General features: G+C 38.3%; 1 protein-coding gene across 10 annotated transcripts in view; it reads right to left on the reverse strand.

Moving 5' to 3' along the window:
* The window catches only part of TTC29 (tetratricopeptide repeat domain 29), a 313,481-nt gene that overhangs the window by 248,551 nt on the left and 49,801 nt on the right, over positions 1 to 15,129 (reverse strand). For 6 of the 10 annotated variants that reach the window (XM_086747866.1, XM_086747854.1, XM_086747865.1 and 3 more), the window contains 2 exons: positions 14,648 to 14,852; positions 2,551 to 2,661 (listed from right to left, as the gene is read on the reverse strand). The exons of 2 other annotated variants lie outside the window; for them this stretch is intronic. The gene's annotated coding sequence lies outside the window, so the exon portion shown is untranslated. The remainder of the gene's footprint in view (positions 1 to 2,550; positions 2,662 to 14,647; positions 14,853 to 15,129) is intronic. 2 more of the 10 variants (XM_086747858.1, XM_086747859.1) reach the window with 1 other exon arrangement.

The raw sequence follows: 15,129 nt of genomic DNA on the forward strand, positions 1-15,129 counted from the left end.
ATTGCCTTCAAATCTCTTTTTGATTTAAATAGGAAAAGGAGACAATTATCATCTTTCAAGGCTTCTGGCTCTCTCCAGGTTTGTTGTTTTTTTTTAATGTGCAGCCGAACCTTCTGTTTCAAGGTTAATTTTGACTTCACCACGTCAAAACAGGTCACAGTGACACGCGGCGCTTGAGCTGTCCGGCTTCATGCAAAGTAATTCTATGAATTTTCTGCATTATTCTAACCCTGTTTTCCGCTTTCCCTGCAGAGTGTCATAATCTAACTGATAGCACACGATAAATTTAGCAGCTATTGGGCCAAACAATTGCAAGGAATTTGCATAGCAGATACTTTTTCAAAATTGATTTTAGCTGATAAACACAGGAATGCCAATCCAGCCCCGGTAAGAGAGAGTGACGAACGGCACGTCCAAAGTGCCCAGTGCTGGCTTCCTGATGCAGGGATGCCACACTCCCCTTCACTTTGACTGCGATAAGCCCAGCTATGTTTAGCAGCTTTCGCCAGCAGCCTGTGTGTCAGAACAACCAAAGCTGCTGTTTGACACATTGGGTGTCCTGTCAGCAGAAAAATGCTTTAACCTTTAGTTGGTCCCGCACATACCATCAACGTTAGGGCCACACATAAACCTAGGTAATCTCAGGAAATCGATGAGGTGGGAGGGAGGTTAAAAATTACCATGAATTAAATAATGAATTGGTTTGAGGGAGCTGAGACACATAGATCTTGCTGTAGTACTTTGGCAATGAGGAACTGAGTTCATGCTTTTACTGATGTTGCTCTAAAGTCCTGTGGGACTTACCGTTTCCAAGTTGTGGGAAATGAACTTTATCAGAGCAAAGAACCCTGGAAACCAAACTTAAAAGACAAAACAAGACAGAGACACTAGTTTTCCCTACAGAAAACCTGTCCCAGAGAAGTAAATTCTGCACTAATAGTCACAGAAATATAAAGTCGTTTGAAAGAAAAGCGCCCCAAGATAGCCAATGAAATGCATTTTCTTTAAAGCTGCAAGCACTGACACAAAAGCATAACTGGGAAATGATCTGAAAGTCCAAGGCGATTTGCACTCAGAAATGTTCATACCTTCTAGACTTGTCAGCTGTTGACATCTTATTATCAAGGTCAACATCTTGAATGAAAAAAAAAAAAAAGATATATATATCTATCTCAACAATAGGAACTAAGATACAAGCTAAAAATAGCTGCAGTTCTTTTTTCTGTTTTGCTGCAGTTCTTTTTCTAGAAGCAAGACCTACCAGAAAATTTCAAACCATACTTTTTCAGTAAATTATATTTGATTTAAAGTTTTTAAAAAGTTAATAAATTTAAATAAAATCCCATATTTGAATGACCTAGATTAGTTTTCAGAGTGTCTTGTTCTGATATTCACAGGGCTTAAACTTTTTTCATTTTGAAATGCACTCTATTTCACATTTATTAAAACAAAACAAATTTTGGTAATATTTAAAAGAATATGAAGTGACCTGAAACCTTTTCCCTCCAGATTCTGTTTCCAAAACTTTGGAGACCTTTGTCTCCATCCCAATTCAGGATTTAACATAACAATGCATAGAGTAGATTAAAAAAAAAATTTTGAAAATTGTATTTGCAGTAAGTAGCTTCTAAATACTGGGAAATAAAAGAGAAGCCACAGAACTTTGAGATGTCCCCTAAGAGAGACAAAATCAAGCAACAATTATCAAAGGGACAATAATAATCTATTTGTCCAATATAATAATTCTTTCTGTGGTTAAAAACAAACAGAGCACAGTGCCATATTATGCTAATTGCCACTGTCATATGAATTTTTAAAATTAATATTAAAAGCAAAATGCAGAATACATTAGACAGTGTTATCTAGTGCTGCTCAGAGTGAATCAAAGACTTAAAACTGAATCGTGACTGGTGGAAAAGATACAGATGTAGGATTAAGTCTCAAATACTCTCTATTCACCATTAACTTTTAAGAGAAAGACACATGCAAAGCTAGCAGAAGGGCTCACATCCAAGTGCCAGAGATGCAGCAGACAATTCATAAGCAGTATAGGCAAATTCCATAACCCTCCCTCCACTGAAATACTATTGCTGAGGAGCAATCAAAATATAGGATACAAACATCAAAGTGCTGAAGAAGAAAAAAAAATACTGAACTTGGGCTGAAAATGAAACCACATATGGAGTTACACACTATAATCGAGTAACAAAAATCATTAGGCTGGAGTTCAAAGGCAAGGGGTGGAGTTGGGGGGGGGGGTAGGGAGAAAAAGCTTATGTCTAGGAATCAACCACTGACCTGGAAGTCAGCACTTTGATGATGATGATGCTGTTGTTACACTTTCATGCAGCATTACACACACAATTCATGAAGCTCAGGTGAGTTTCAGGTTAGAATAATGCCAAGACAAGAGCAGAGCACGCTCACGGTAATCGGCACATTGCAGAGGTGATGCAAGTGGGTTTGTCCCAAGCATTTCTTCAGCTAGAGGGGAAAAAAGGTCACCAATAAAAACAAGTTTAAAATTTTATGATAGTAAAGTTACAATACCTGAATCGGCAATCACAGAATTTTATCCAAGAAGACAGCAGAGCTATGTCAGGTCAAAATCCAATATCCCAGGCCCAAGGATTCCGCACTAGCCAATACGGCCAAGGGTATCTGAGACACAACGAGCAATTATAGTTGAAGGGTGTGGGACTAAGCAGAGAGGTACAGAATTAAAATAAACAGCATTTCTAACAGATCAAAGATCTCACTCCAAATTGTAGACTGTTTATCTCCTTATCACAGAGGACTAATCAGATTTTGAGGAACTTGACCTCACTACAGTGACTAGAATTAACACAGCAATGAAGCAGATTTGGTTTTGCACAAAGCTTTTCCAGAAAGCTGATTTTGGCTTCTGCTCAGTGGCCCAGATATGGGAATTTAAGCATATCACATTTTACTGTATCAGAGCAGTTAATTAATGAGGCTGAAACCAGATGTTGGAAGACCTTCAACATAGTACTAAAGAAAGCTGCAAAAATATATAGCAGATGCTCGTAAATCTACAGTTTGCACAGGGAGAGCTTTGCATCTCGAAACAGAAGTGCTGTAGCTTCGGCATTACTAGAACTTGCAACAAAGGGATATCCCAGAAAGCCAAAGCCTATGGCAGCCATCAAGCAAAGGACCTCTTCCAACCATTACTGTTTAAGTAAAATTATATGCTGGAGAACAGTTCGCATGAAATAGTGATTTACCGCTTTGCCATTCACTTCACATGACTGTTCTGTGACATTCATAGAGATGCCTTTGTACCTTAAAGGCTTTTCTGAGATGCAATCCACGTATATTTAGGCTCATTTGTGGCTTTTAAATCTCGCTTGCAGGAAGGAGAGGCCGTAGTGAGCTACACTATGACAAACAATCACTGTAAGCATTCTCTAAGATGAAGCTGCTCACAAAAGGGGGGAAGGTTTGGGTTGTGCTCCTACGGAGCTGCAAGGACGACACTTCTGGAGCAAAGCCTCTGGCAGTGGTAAAAACTATCCAAATAGAGAGAGGAGCATTTGAAACACACCATGTTTATTAAGTCCGTTTCTTCCCAGCTTTAATGCTGTTTGACAAATCCCTCCCAGCTTCATCAGCATGTTTACCTCCACAAGTATTTCTGCAAAGGTTTTAAAATAAAGTCACAGCTCTGCAATTGGACCTCTTGGAATTTGCTAGTAGTGCTAGAATAAAGAAACCAACAACATTGGTGCATGTCAGTTAAATTCTTTTAAAAGGGGTAAGAAGCTCTGCAGAGCTGAGTGTTGATTTGTTTCTTCTTTGACTGCAATTTCTGGATTTTTGCTACTGAAACTGAAGAGGTCTGGAACTCAGCCATTTGACTTCTGAACAGTCTACTTTAAGGTTACCATCATTCCTTTCTCAATTTTGGTGCAGATGCTAAACATATCTCTTAAATCAGCACTAGATACTTCTCTTAAACCAGAAATAAATTAAAATTCTTGCAAGTAGTATTCTTTCCCCTGAAAACAATGAATTTACAATTTACTTTGTTTCTTTTTTCTTTCCTCTTACAGTTAATCTTTTTCTTTCCTGCTCCCAAACCGACAGGCTGAGTTTTCCCCATGGGCTATTGATGGTATTAAAGTGGACTGTTCAGCAGCTGTGCCCTACTGCCTGCCCTATCGATTGGTTTCTCACATGGCTCTTAATAGGTTTATTGATATTTTGGATTCATTTTGTCCTGATTTTTGTCAATCTCCACATTTTCACAGTCAGGTTCCATTTTGCTTGAGGAATGTATGCAATTAGTCCAGCTCTTAAAAGCCAAGTTCTTTTACTAACGATTTGCCAGGGGCTATATCTTCTCAGCTTCTTTTCATTTTCTAATGTTTCTTTGGGGCTTTTTGTTTTGGTTCATGTATTAAGGTCAGATCTGTATATTATCTGCTGATTTCTGAATGCAAGCAGCTTGGTAGCAAACTATTCTTTTTGCAGATCTCAGTCTACCATTCTGGTTTGATAATGTTTTAAAATTATTTTTATATTTGTTAGACATTTTAACTTCCATGAATTCTGAAATCCTTTGCTGACATTAACTGACATAGCAGTAATGTTGTTACAAAGCAATGGTGCTTTTCTTCAGCTAAAAATTAGTTTCTTTGTCTTTAAGAAGAAAGGCTAGCAAATAAATGTATTGAAGTCTGAACTGTTACTCATTTAAATGTCTTACTGAAGAGCAGAAAACAGATCCAATGAAAATATTTGTCCCTAAGATTTCAGGGACTATTGAAGTTGTGCAGCTTCTGGAACCTCATCAAAAGACAAAGTACTAAATGGGTCTACTGATCACTGACAAATATTATGTCATAAAATGTTTCCAAGTTTCTCACATGTTGATTATTTCCATTGATTCAGGGTAATTTTAAAAGATTATATGCTTATTTTCACTATTCATGTGGTATTCTGTGTGGCTTGATTTGAATGAATTAAGATACTGTTTATCTTAAAGTTTGTTTTCTTGATATAAGAATCAAACTCATTTATAAGCCTTATTTTCAGTTAGTTTTATGACCTTTTTCCAGGATGATACTTCAAGTACTATACTGCTTGACATGCTTCATAAAACCTTGCTGTTTATTTTTATGAGACTATACTTAGAAATTTATGGTAACAATATGGTGCTTTGCAATATCAAAGTTTTAAAATCAGTCTTAGTGTCACTTGTAGATTAAGGTAAAACAAAATTAATTCTACCTTTCTGCTGTATTAACTGTCTACAAAAGGATACATTACTTTAAATTCACTCAAGGAACAGGGGAAACCACAACAATGCACTATCAATTTGTAACCAAGACATAAGAATCATTTTTTCATTATCTTAATAAAATTTGTCGTCAAATCTAATTTACAACAGACACATAATAACCTGCCTCACTGCAGGCTTTGTTAGAAATTTTCTTGGTGCTTCTCAGATAGGTTAACTGCAAAAAATGAAGGCCTTATTTTCTTAAATAAGATCAGAAATCTCCGTGTAACTTTTGTAATTTTGAATACTAATGGAGCAAAATCCCCCATAAAGTTAATGGAAATGTTATGTCTAACTTGGTCAGATTTTCATTCTAATATCTGCAACATTTCAGGGTCTGGGGAAAAACCAAGAATTTTTTATTTATGAGATAATCTTGAGGAAACTAGAGGCTTTATAATTTGCACCATAGAGTCATTAAACATATTTTTAAAAGGCCTACAATTAAGCAAACTGATAAATTAGAGAAAGCATCAGCCTTTAGAATAGCACACAGAGGTTTTCACCTGAAAATAAGAGATTTAAAACTGCCTATGTGCTCATTCAGTTGGTAGAAATTAATGCTGGCGCGCCTCATATTAGAGTAGGCCACAATGAACAAATCAGAGATTTAATAATGTAAAGATCATTTTAGGTGGTGGGTTGTTTTTTGGTAGGCTTTTTTTTTTCCCCCCAGTCTTTTAGCTTTTACAAATATGACTTTACTCCATTTCAAATAAGTGTTTATGTGCATAATCATATTATTTTCACTATCATCCTCCATGTTTCTTAAACAACTCTTCATCTGCTTTTAAAGTAAACAAAATTCTTCAGCATAGACACTGCTCAACATCTGGCATAATGAAACCCTAATTGTAAGCAAGGCCTCTGGGCTTTCCTGTAAAACAATTTAATACATTTGAGAAAGTAACATTTCTTCAGGTGTTCCTCAAACAGTGTAGGACAGTAAAAGAATTTATTTGAAGCTAGATACATGTTTCTGAAACACACGTTCTTCCGTAAGTTACATATATATATATGGAGTTGCTTTAATTTTTAGCTGAGTTGGAACCGAGACTGTGTCTGCCTTTTGTTTACACAGCAGGATTAGAACAGGAGGATAAATGAGGGGTTCTTGGCTGGCTGAGGATTACAGAAATAACAGAAAGACCTCATAAAAACAGATAGCATCCTGCTTCGTATTTGCAGCTCCAAAAAACCAAAATTTGGCAGGCACACACTGCAGTTAAAGCTTCCTTATTTGGGAAGAAAATATACTAAAAAGGCTGAGTGAGAAGCAGTGTTCTCTGAAAAGACTTAAATTCAGATAAGGTCAAGTAGGCATATATTAACTAGGCAAGCATCAAGCTGATGGTCTGATAACCACTACTTCCAATGGAAGTGTTTGAACTCTCTGAAATGTGTTTCCCGTAAATTTTTATTAGACAGCAATATTTAATATCTGAACACAGAGTGCTCAAGCTTCCTTTTCCTTTGGAGCCTGGAGTGTTATGGGTGCACACAAGCAGGGAATTAGAGAACCTCCTGTTCCCTTTGATCAGCAGCATCTCGCTCACAAGCCAGGGAGGAGGTAGTGCCGGCTGCTGGTCAACGAGCAGCTGCGTTTTCCTGGAAAGCTCTATGCTCTAAAACCACACCAAATGTGCAAACAATAAGGGCCAGTGTTCAATCTGTGTCACGCTGGAAGACTACTTGCCATTTAATAAGATCAGGTCCTCAGAGAAAGCATGGGATTGAAAAGGGCCTCTAAAAAGTTATCTGGACTGTCTGTTTGCCATGAAGTAATATCAGTTATACCTGTGTAATTCCTGATTTGCTTAATCTGTTCTTGAAGGCCTGCAGGGATGTCTACTCCAGTGATTCACCATCCTGTTAGGTTTCCTAAAATCTAATCCAAGTCTTCTTTCCTTCAGTTTCAGCCTATAGGACATATTGTCCTCCTACTCTACACAAATGGGGGGAAAAGTCACCCTCTGTCATTGCAGTAGCCTTTTAATAGACAACAACTACATCGGTAATCCCAGTATTCTCTAGACTAAGCAGTTTCAATTCCTTTGACCTTTTCTTTGTAGCTCATGGTTTCTAGACCTTTGATCATTTCTCAGTGAAATGAGAAATGCCCTCATCTGGAACCCCTTCAATGGGCCCACTTCTACTTGAGGTGTAAAACCCCAAAGGTGACACTATTCTAGTCAAGATGTTACCATGCTTAGGATAACAGGGATACCTCTCTTGCCTTGCATGGTCTACTCTTGCTGTTATGGCCCAGCATGAAAAGTCCCTTTTTGCAACAAAATACTATTAATACAAACCAGTTCTTTTCAGACAAAAGGAACAGCATATGAACTCACACAGACATTTGTATACAAACACATAGGTGCTACATTCTCACGCTACCAGGAGACATCTGTAGTAAAAATACTTCACATTCACTTTTCCAGCCCCGATCTTCCCAGCGGTCACAAGCAACATCTATTAACCTGCAAGGATCTCACCTTCCATGTGGGAGTCAACTTTTTCAGGCACAACTCATCTTTTGCATGATTTCATGGCTTACGAATACAGATCTTTTATTGGTCAGCTCAACTTTCTACATTTGAGACCTCTAATTGAGTTCCAGGTGGATTCTGTAAAATTGTTGCCAGATGATAAAAACAAACAAACAAACAAACACCAACCCAAACCAAGTAAGCCTTTTCTGGTAAAAGCATCTTAGACCTTAAAGCCTAAACTTAAATGGACACTGAAGATAAAGATATTCCTGAGAATCCTTCCCACTGCAAATATTTCTGTAGCTGTCATGGGAGTAATGGAATCTAGGGAGCTTGGAGAAAAAGACAGTGTATCATACTTAGACATACTTAGACTGTTGTGCTCAAGAGGATCTACATAGGTGCCAACACCTTGCAGATCTCAGATGCATTGCAAAATAACGTATCTTCACAATATAACCCTTGGCTTCTTATCTCCACATTTGCTTGCTGCAGCCTCACTATCTCTTCTTTGGTGTTTTCAGGAGATATCAATAGGCTGAAAAGGATCAGCAAATCTCTGGAAAATCTCCAAGGCTGAGAGACTGGGTAAGACAGTCAGGGTTCTTGTAGCAGTTTATTTATTTAAGTTTGAATGCTGGGACCAGCTTCTACACAAAAAAAAAAAGCAGGACCAGGAGTGACTTCAGGCCTGACTACTTTTTACATTCACACAGCACTCAAGAAAAATCTAGAACTTGAAGATTGTTTTTTTTTTTTTCTTTTTCTTTCTTTTCTAGAGTAAAAGATCTCCTGAAAAGACAAATAGGCTATTGTGTGTCCCTTTTGGAGTCCACAGCCCTTTTGGTTTAGCTTGACATGCTGAAGTAGCTGGTAGAGAGAAGAACCAGTTAAATCTGTCCCTAAATTCCAGTTAACTTGATCTGTGGTTTTGGTTTAGCAAAAAACCTCTAAGTGTTATGGTAGAAAACTGCAGCAACCAGAGAAATTTCGAACAGATTTTCTGAAGTGTTACTAATGCATCTAACCTTTTCTCCCATAAAACTGGTAAGCATCTTTCTTACACCTAGAGAAACAAGCATATGCATACAAATGGTTTTGTGTAACTTGGAGGAGAAAAGAAATATATAGTTCCCTAATTGTTCTCAAAAGCCACAAATGAGCCTAAATGTCTTTATAAACAGATCTGACTGAATGCCTTCATAAGGTCAAAGTTCAGTTATGTACTCTTGAGCTAATTTACTGTGTCATAAAACTTGACATCAAAAAGTATTTAGAATGATAAAAGCAGAAGACTTAGAAAGAATAGTAAGGATTACAGCTCATGATAAAGGATATAGTAATGCGTCAAATGGAGAGTCCAGCATTTATCCATTTCTAAAGGGCCTGGAAGCAATTATTAAAGCTGAAGAGCTGTAGTTTGAATGAATGTGGAAAATTATTACATGCCAGAAAGATTCAAATCCATGGTTTAAGGATATTAATTAAACCAATCATTTGATTAAAGTTGCTTTAAGCAAAAGCCCAAGTAGAAAATATTTGAGAAAAGCAAAAGTAGAATCTGTAAATTAAAAAAAAAAAAGAAAAAAAGAAAAAAAAGTAGTTGTTGCACTGTGAAACATGCCTTACTAATAAACAAATAAAACAGTAGAGGTCTGGAGAAGCTCCCAGCAGTGAGTTACATCATTTACTGCAATGTTTGACTAAATATCAAATGGACTTTTGAGTGCAGAATGTTCTTTGTATAACACTAGCAAGCCAATGGTGGGCTCCAAATAAAAGGAAAGGATTCATCATTTACCATCCCTTCTGCAGTTTTCTTTTCATTACAACAAAAGGCTGTTTCAATTAGAGCTGTGCAGATTCTCTGTGCCGAGTCTGGTTCAAAGTGTTTTTATGCAATGCCAGCATCTCCAGGGATTAGCTTCCCTGCAGGCCAAAGCTCTCCCAGTGCTGGGACTGTGATTTGTTTGGGTCAAGCTGTGCTTGCCATCTCTCTCTTGAGAGTACTAGTTCTCAACGATGGGCCTGATTTGACCTCTCTCCAGTGAGCTAAACTCTGCAGTCTACCACCCTCCAGACTGGATCTTGAGGCTACTGTAGTACACCAGAAATGCACGTCCTTGGCAGCTCTTTTCACCCCCTCTCCTGATGGGGCCCTGCTGTTTCACTACATATGCCTGGTTCTGTGGTTAACCACACCCTTCCGTCTTCCACCTTCTCCATTTTCCAGCCACATCAACACAAGAGACCACAATGGAATTGCCACCCTCCAGGTGCTTCTTGGTAGGAAAGTTAACATGTTCTCTTCCATAGAGAGATACATTGAGTCAAATATATCCTGTCTGTTTAGAAAAGCACATATCATAGACCAAACTTTGTATACCTAATGATTATGTCCTACAGCACAGACAAACCAGCTGACTCAGGCATGAAATGGATTGGAAGGGGTATGGAGATGGGAAGCAAATACATAGAGATTTGAAACCATAACACTGTGCACTGTTAGCAGCCATCTTCATTCTTGGAATGAATCCAATATACCTGCCTCAGTCTAGGAGCTAATGATGCCAATAACATATTGCCTTTTCTAACTAACAGAATGTATAAAATACTTTCAACAAATTTATTTAATGTCCGAGTCTCATTTGCTATTAAGTACAGCATTCTATAGCTGATAGGCAAAAATTAAATACGATGCAACCTAGATGGCAAAGTTCTGTAAACAGCTATGTACTCAGAGAGCAACAAGGTAGTAATTCTGCCCATTGCTGCTTAAATACAATAAACATAGCTGAAGGAAATGCACAAGACAGCAAGCTTCATCAGGGAGCTCACAACTATCATGTAGGCACTAACAATTCCTGTTCAATACTGTGAATAACGCAGGCATCTCTAGACAGTATTTTCAAAAATATCATACTACTTCGCCATAAACATGACCCAGCAATGTGTGCTTGCAGCCCAGAAAGCCAACAGCATCCTGGGCTGGATCAAAAGGAGCATGGCCAGCTGGCTGAGGGAGGTGATTTTGCTCCTCTACTTTGCTCTGGTGAGACCCCACCTGGAGTACTGCGTCCAGCTCTGGAGCCCCCAACATAAAAAGGACATGGACCTGTCAGAGTGAGTCCAGAGGAGGCCACAAAGATGATCAGAGGGCTGGAGCACCTCTCCTGTGAGGACAGGCTGAGAGAGTTGGGGCTGTTCAGCCTGGAGAAGAGAAGGCTCTGGGGACACCTTATAGCGGCCTTCCAGTACCTAAAGGGAGCCTAACAAGAAAGCTGGAGGGGGACTTTTGACAAGGGCGTGTAGTGATAGAATGGATAATGGCTCTAAACTGAAAGAGGGTAGGTTCAGATTAGACATAAGAAAGAAATTCTTTACTGTGAAGGTGGTGAGGCACTGGCACAGGTTGCCCAGAGAAGTTGTGGATACCGCATCCCTGGAAGTGTTCAAGGCCAAGCTGGACAGGGCTTTGAGCAACCTGATCTAGTGGAAGATGTCCCTGCCCATGACAGGGGGGGTGGAACTGGATGATCTTTAAGGTCCCTTCCAACCCAAGCCACTCTATGATTCTGTGAAATATGTTGCTCTGTAAATATAACAGTATAAAGTATTATGACATGCCTATTATATTATGTCAGGCTCTGACAACTGGATCTAATCAGCTGTAAGAGCTAACATAGTTTATATTCTTGTATATAATATCTTTTCCACCAAAACCAAACCTTTACTTCACTTTCTATTGTTAATAAATTAAAGTATTTAGCAAACTTCTCAAAGCTCAACCAATGCATTCGAAGGTACATTCTGCTGTATAAGACTACTGAGACTATTTTCTTTTTTCACTTATTTTGGGATCTCATACCAAGTTCTATATTTAGGCTAAATCTGTCAATCTTAAAAGCTTCCTCTGACCTTTGCCTGAGAATGTCCAACATTATTTTAATTAAGCATTTGAAATTGTTTGCAAAGGATGAGTAGAGGGCACCATTTTTGGAGATGAATGATGTGCCTAAAACAATAATCTCCTCTGCCACATGCATTCCGTAGAAAGATGCTGGTAACATCTCAAAAGAAAAAGATGGCCCTAGCTATGGGAAGGAGTTGGACTCACAACACTGCTGGGGCAGCAGCTGAAGCATGTAACGGAATTTTTTTTTTCCTCTTCTAAACTACCTAGCAGCTCAAAGACAATTTCTAAAAATAATTTTCACTGTTTAATAGGTTAGATCATAAGGCAGGAAATAGTAGATTTACAATTACCTGTATGTCCTTATACAAATATGTCGTGACACTGTCTGACTAGAGAAATGCAGATAAGTTTCCTCTGCAAGATGTTTGTCTCATAAGGAGAGTAGGATTGATGCATAAAGTGGCAAATTGAGACAGCGAAGGCAGTTCTGAATTTGGAATTTCTGAACTTTTGAGGCTTAATTTACAAACTAAGTACTATTAAAAAAAATCCCATACTGCTGCTAACCTAGTCTATAATATCATTTTAGTAACATCAGTGCTATTGCATTTGTGCAAAATTCAGTGCTAAGGAAGGCATGACTATTTAATATACATTGTACATCATTAAAGACGTAGGCTGATAGTTATATGACCCCGTCGCTGAGCTCATGCAGCATTATCCTGGTTTAGGTGTTATTTTCCCCCAGCCATGGGCCTTACTACTTAAAACAGGGCATGGCAATGCCCACAGTTTGGCAGCGTGGGGCATCTTTGTTAACAGTGTCTGCAAAATAGCTTGTGGAGGACATGGGAAATATTAATGAATAATATTTCTACCATTCTTTTGCAGGCCTTCTTTAGGTATGGAGATACGCTAGTTTATCCTTCTTGCTTGTTTAGCTTTGGTTTTAGCTGGTGAGATGGGAACTACGCTGCTCATTCTGTGTGTATCAGCTGGAAGTGGGCTATAGCTTGGACCAAAGGGGAAATTGTCATGGAATTCTTGGAGAGTTCCTCAGCAAACCTTCTTGTTTGCTTCAGTACTTTATTCTACCCAGAATTAGGAGGTTAGAAACAAGAAAGGCCCATTGCAAGAGCGCACACACATACAGAGAAAACATATTATTGTTTTTAAAAGTTGTTATAATGAGAAAGGAGCAACGTGCTTGCAAACTCTAAAACTCTTAAGATACAGGTAATTTAGGACATACACTGAAAGATGACACACAGAAAGCCGTTCCCATTCCAGCAAAATGTTGTAGGCAAACTATTAAATAGATATACTGAGCCTTAAAGAAAAGTGGTGATTAAAGCCTCAAGGGAAATTATTTATGCCAGAGTTTTGCAATGGAAAAATATTTTTAAGAAAACAAAGAGAGAGCTGAACCAAAAGAAAAATGAAGGGTTTTGCTCTTTAGCTTGATCCTGGCTCTTCTCTGTTACATTCAGAATTGAGAGAGAATTACAATTCATACTCCCCCGTACTAAAGATAACTGAAAAGATTGCATTTCCACACCTCTGGAAAATGACCAAGTCTTTCCCTTTAAAGGAGTAAAGACATTTAGGAAGAAACAGTCTTTCTTACACCAAAGTCCTAATTGAAAGAACATGGCATGACCTGAAGCAAAATTTTAATTAAAACCACTCTGCATTTCTTTTCCAAGCAAAGTCCTTTTGTCTGACTTTTATAGATTAATTTGACACACTCCCTTCCCTTGCCTGGAAAGTTCTGGGGTTTTTTGTTTATATGGTACAAAGCATGAAATTATTGTCCTTAATGCTTTGTTCTTTCTAACTGCATGAAATTTAGCAACATTTTGAAACATATTTGTAAGATGATGAAGGTTAGAGTTGCCATATGAAAAACATATGGGTATGTCCATTTGCACGAACAAAAGCCATACCCACTATACCTGAAAACCAGCACTTGTAGCGGCTAATGGATATTTTGCCCTCAATGCACCTGTACTAGCAATTAATACAACACACCTGCATGCCTCCAATGGAAAATCAGATGCAGATGCACTACTTGTATAAACCCCTCCATCATCATTCAACAGAAATATGTTCCTCTACTTGCAACACACAAGAAGGTTTCTTTAAAGAAAACTCATTCTAAATTTAGCATTCTAATCCTATTCCTTTTCTCTCTTTGGCCACATAGCCTCTTTTCTCTCCTTTTGAATTGAAGATTAGGAGTCTGAAAGGATGTTATATGCCAACAGGCATCACTGAAAATGAGATCCATTCTGATCCTGTATTTCTTTAACTTCTGAAGTTCAAGCAGAAGAGTGCTATTGTTTAGAGTAAAGAACATTATCCCTTTACATTCTACCATCCAGAAAGCTTCCCTGTGTCTGATTTCAAGGGCAGTTTTAAACAGGTCTGCAGTAAAATCATCCAGAATGCATAAGTTTCAGACAGATATCCTTTTTTTTTTTTTTTCCCCCCCCATGAGGGCAACAAGATCGTGAAACTTGAACAGACCATTTTATACTCAGTAAAACTTCTATGCTTTCCCTTTTAATACATTGCTCACCAAAAGAAACATAGTCTAAAAAAACCAAGCAATTGAAGAATTAACCCCAGGTTTCCAGGAATATAACAGGTTGCCCAGAGAAACTTTGGATGTTCCATCATTGGAAGTGTTCAAGGCCAGGCTGGATGGGACTTCGAACGACCTGGTCTAGTGGAAGATGTCCCTGCCCATGGCAGGGAGGTTGGAACTAGATTATCTTTAAGGTCCCTTCCAACCCAAACCATTCCACGATTCTAAGAAAAACATAATAACAAAACTAGAAAATATTTGAGGAGAAAGGAATATGCTCTTGTGTAATCTTATTAAATTTACTAGAGTATTAAATATACTTATAAGTGTAAATTACTCACCACAGAGAAAAATAAGATGGCTGAAAAAAAAGCAGACACCTTTGCTACTTCTGTCCTCAACAAGGGAGGGGAAGAAAAAAACCCCAGTACTTCTCCCATGATACATCCTGAGCCCAGGTGGCTGCAATCACCTCCCGAGCAGTGCCTTCAGCTGAGGCAGGGGAATGCAGTAGCTTAAGAATCCAGTGGTAGATGAAATGTTTCTCTGTGGAGGAAAAAAGGGGGTTGGGGGAAGATCAAGAAATTACCATCTAGGAAAAACTTTGCTTGGGGAGTGTAGGGTTTGGCTAATGGCTTATCCGTAAGATACTTTTATATACTTAAATAACTTTTAAATAAAGGAAAGCTGTAAAACACTGATTGTGCTTGCACTGCTTGGCTGGAAATTGCACTGGTTTGCGTATTTTGAGTAAAAGTTCCATGAATGTTTACCTCTGAGGAATTCAGTCTTAGTCTTTAGATTAAAGTGAAGAAAATAACTA

The sequence above is a fragment of the Chlamydotis macqueenii genome, chromosome 4 (assembly GCF_036417535.1).
Source record: "Chlamydotis macqueenii isolate bChlMac1 chromosome 4, bChlMac1.mat, whole genome shotgun sequence".
Lineage (NCBI taxonomy): Eukaryota > Metazoa > Chordata > Aves > Otidiformes > Otididae > Chlamydotis > Chlamydotis macqueenii.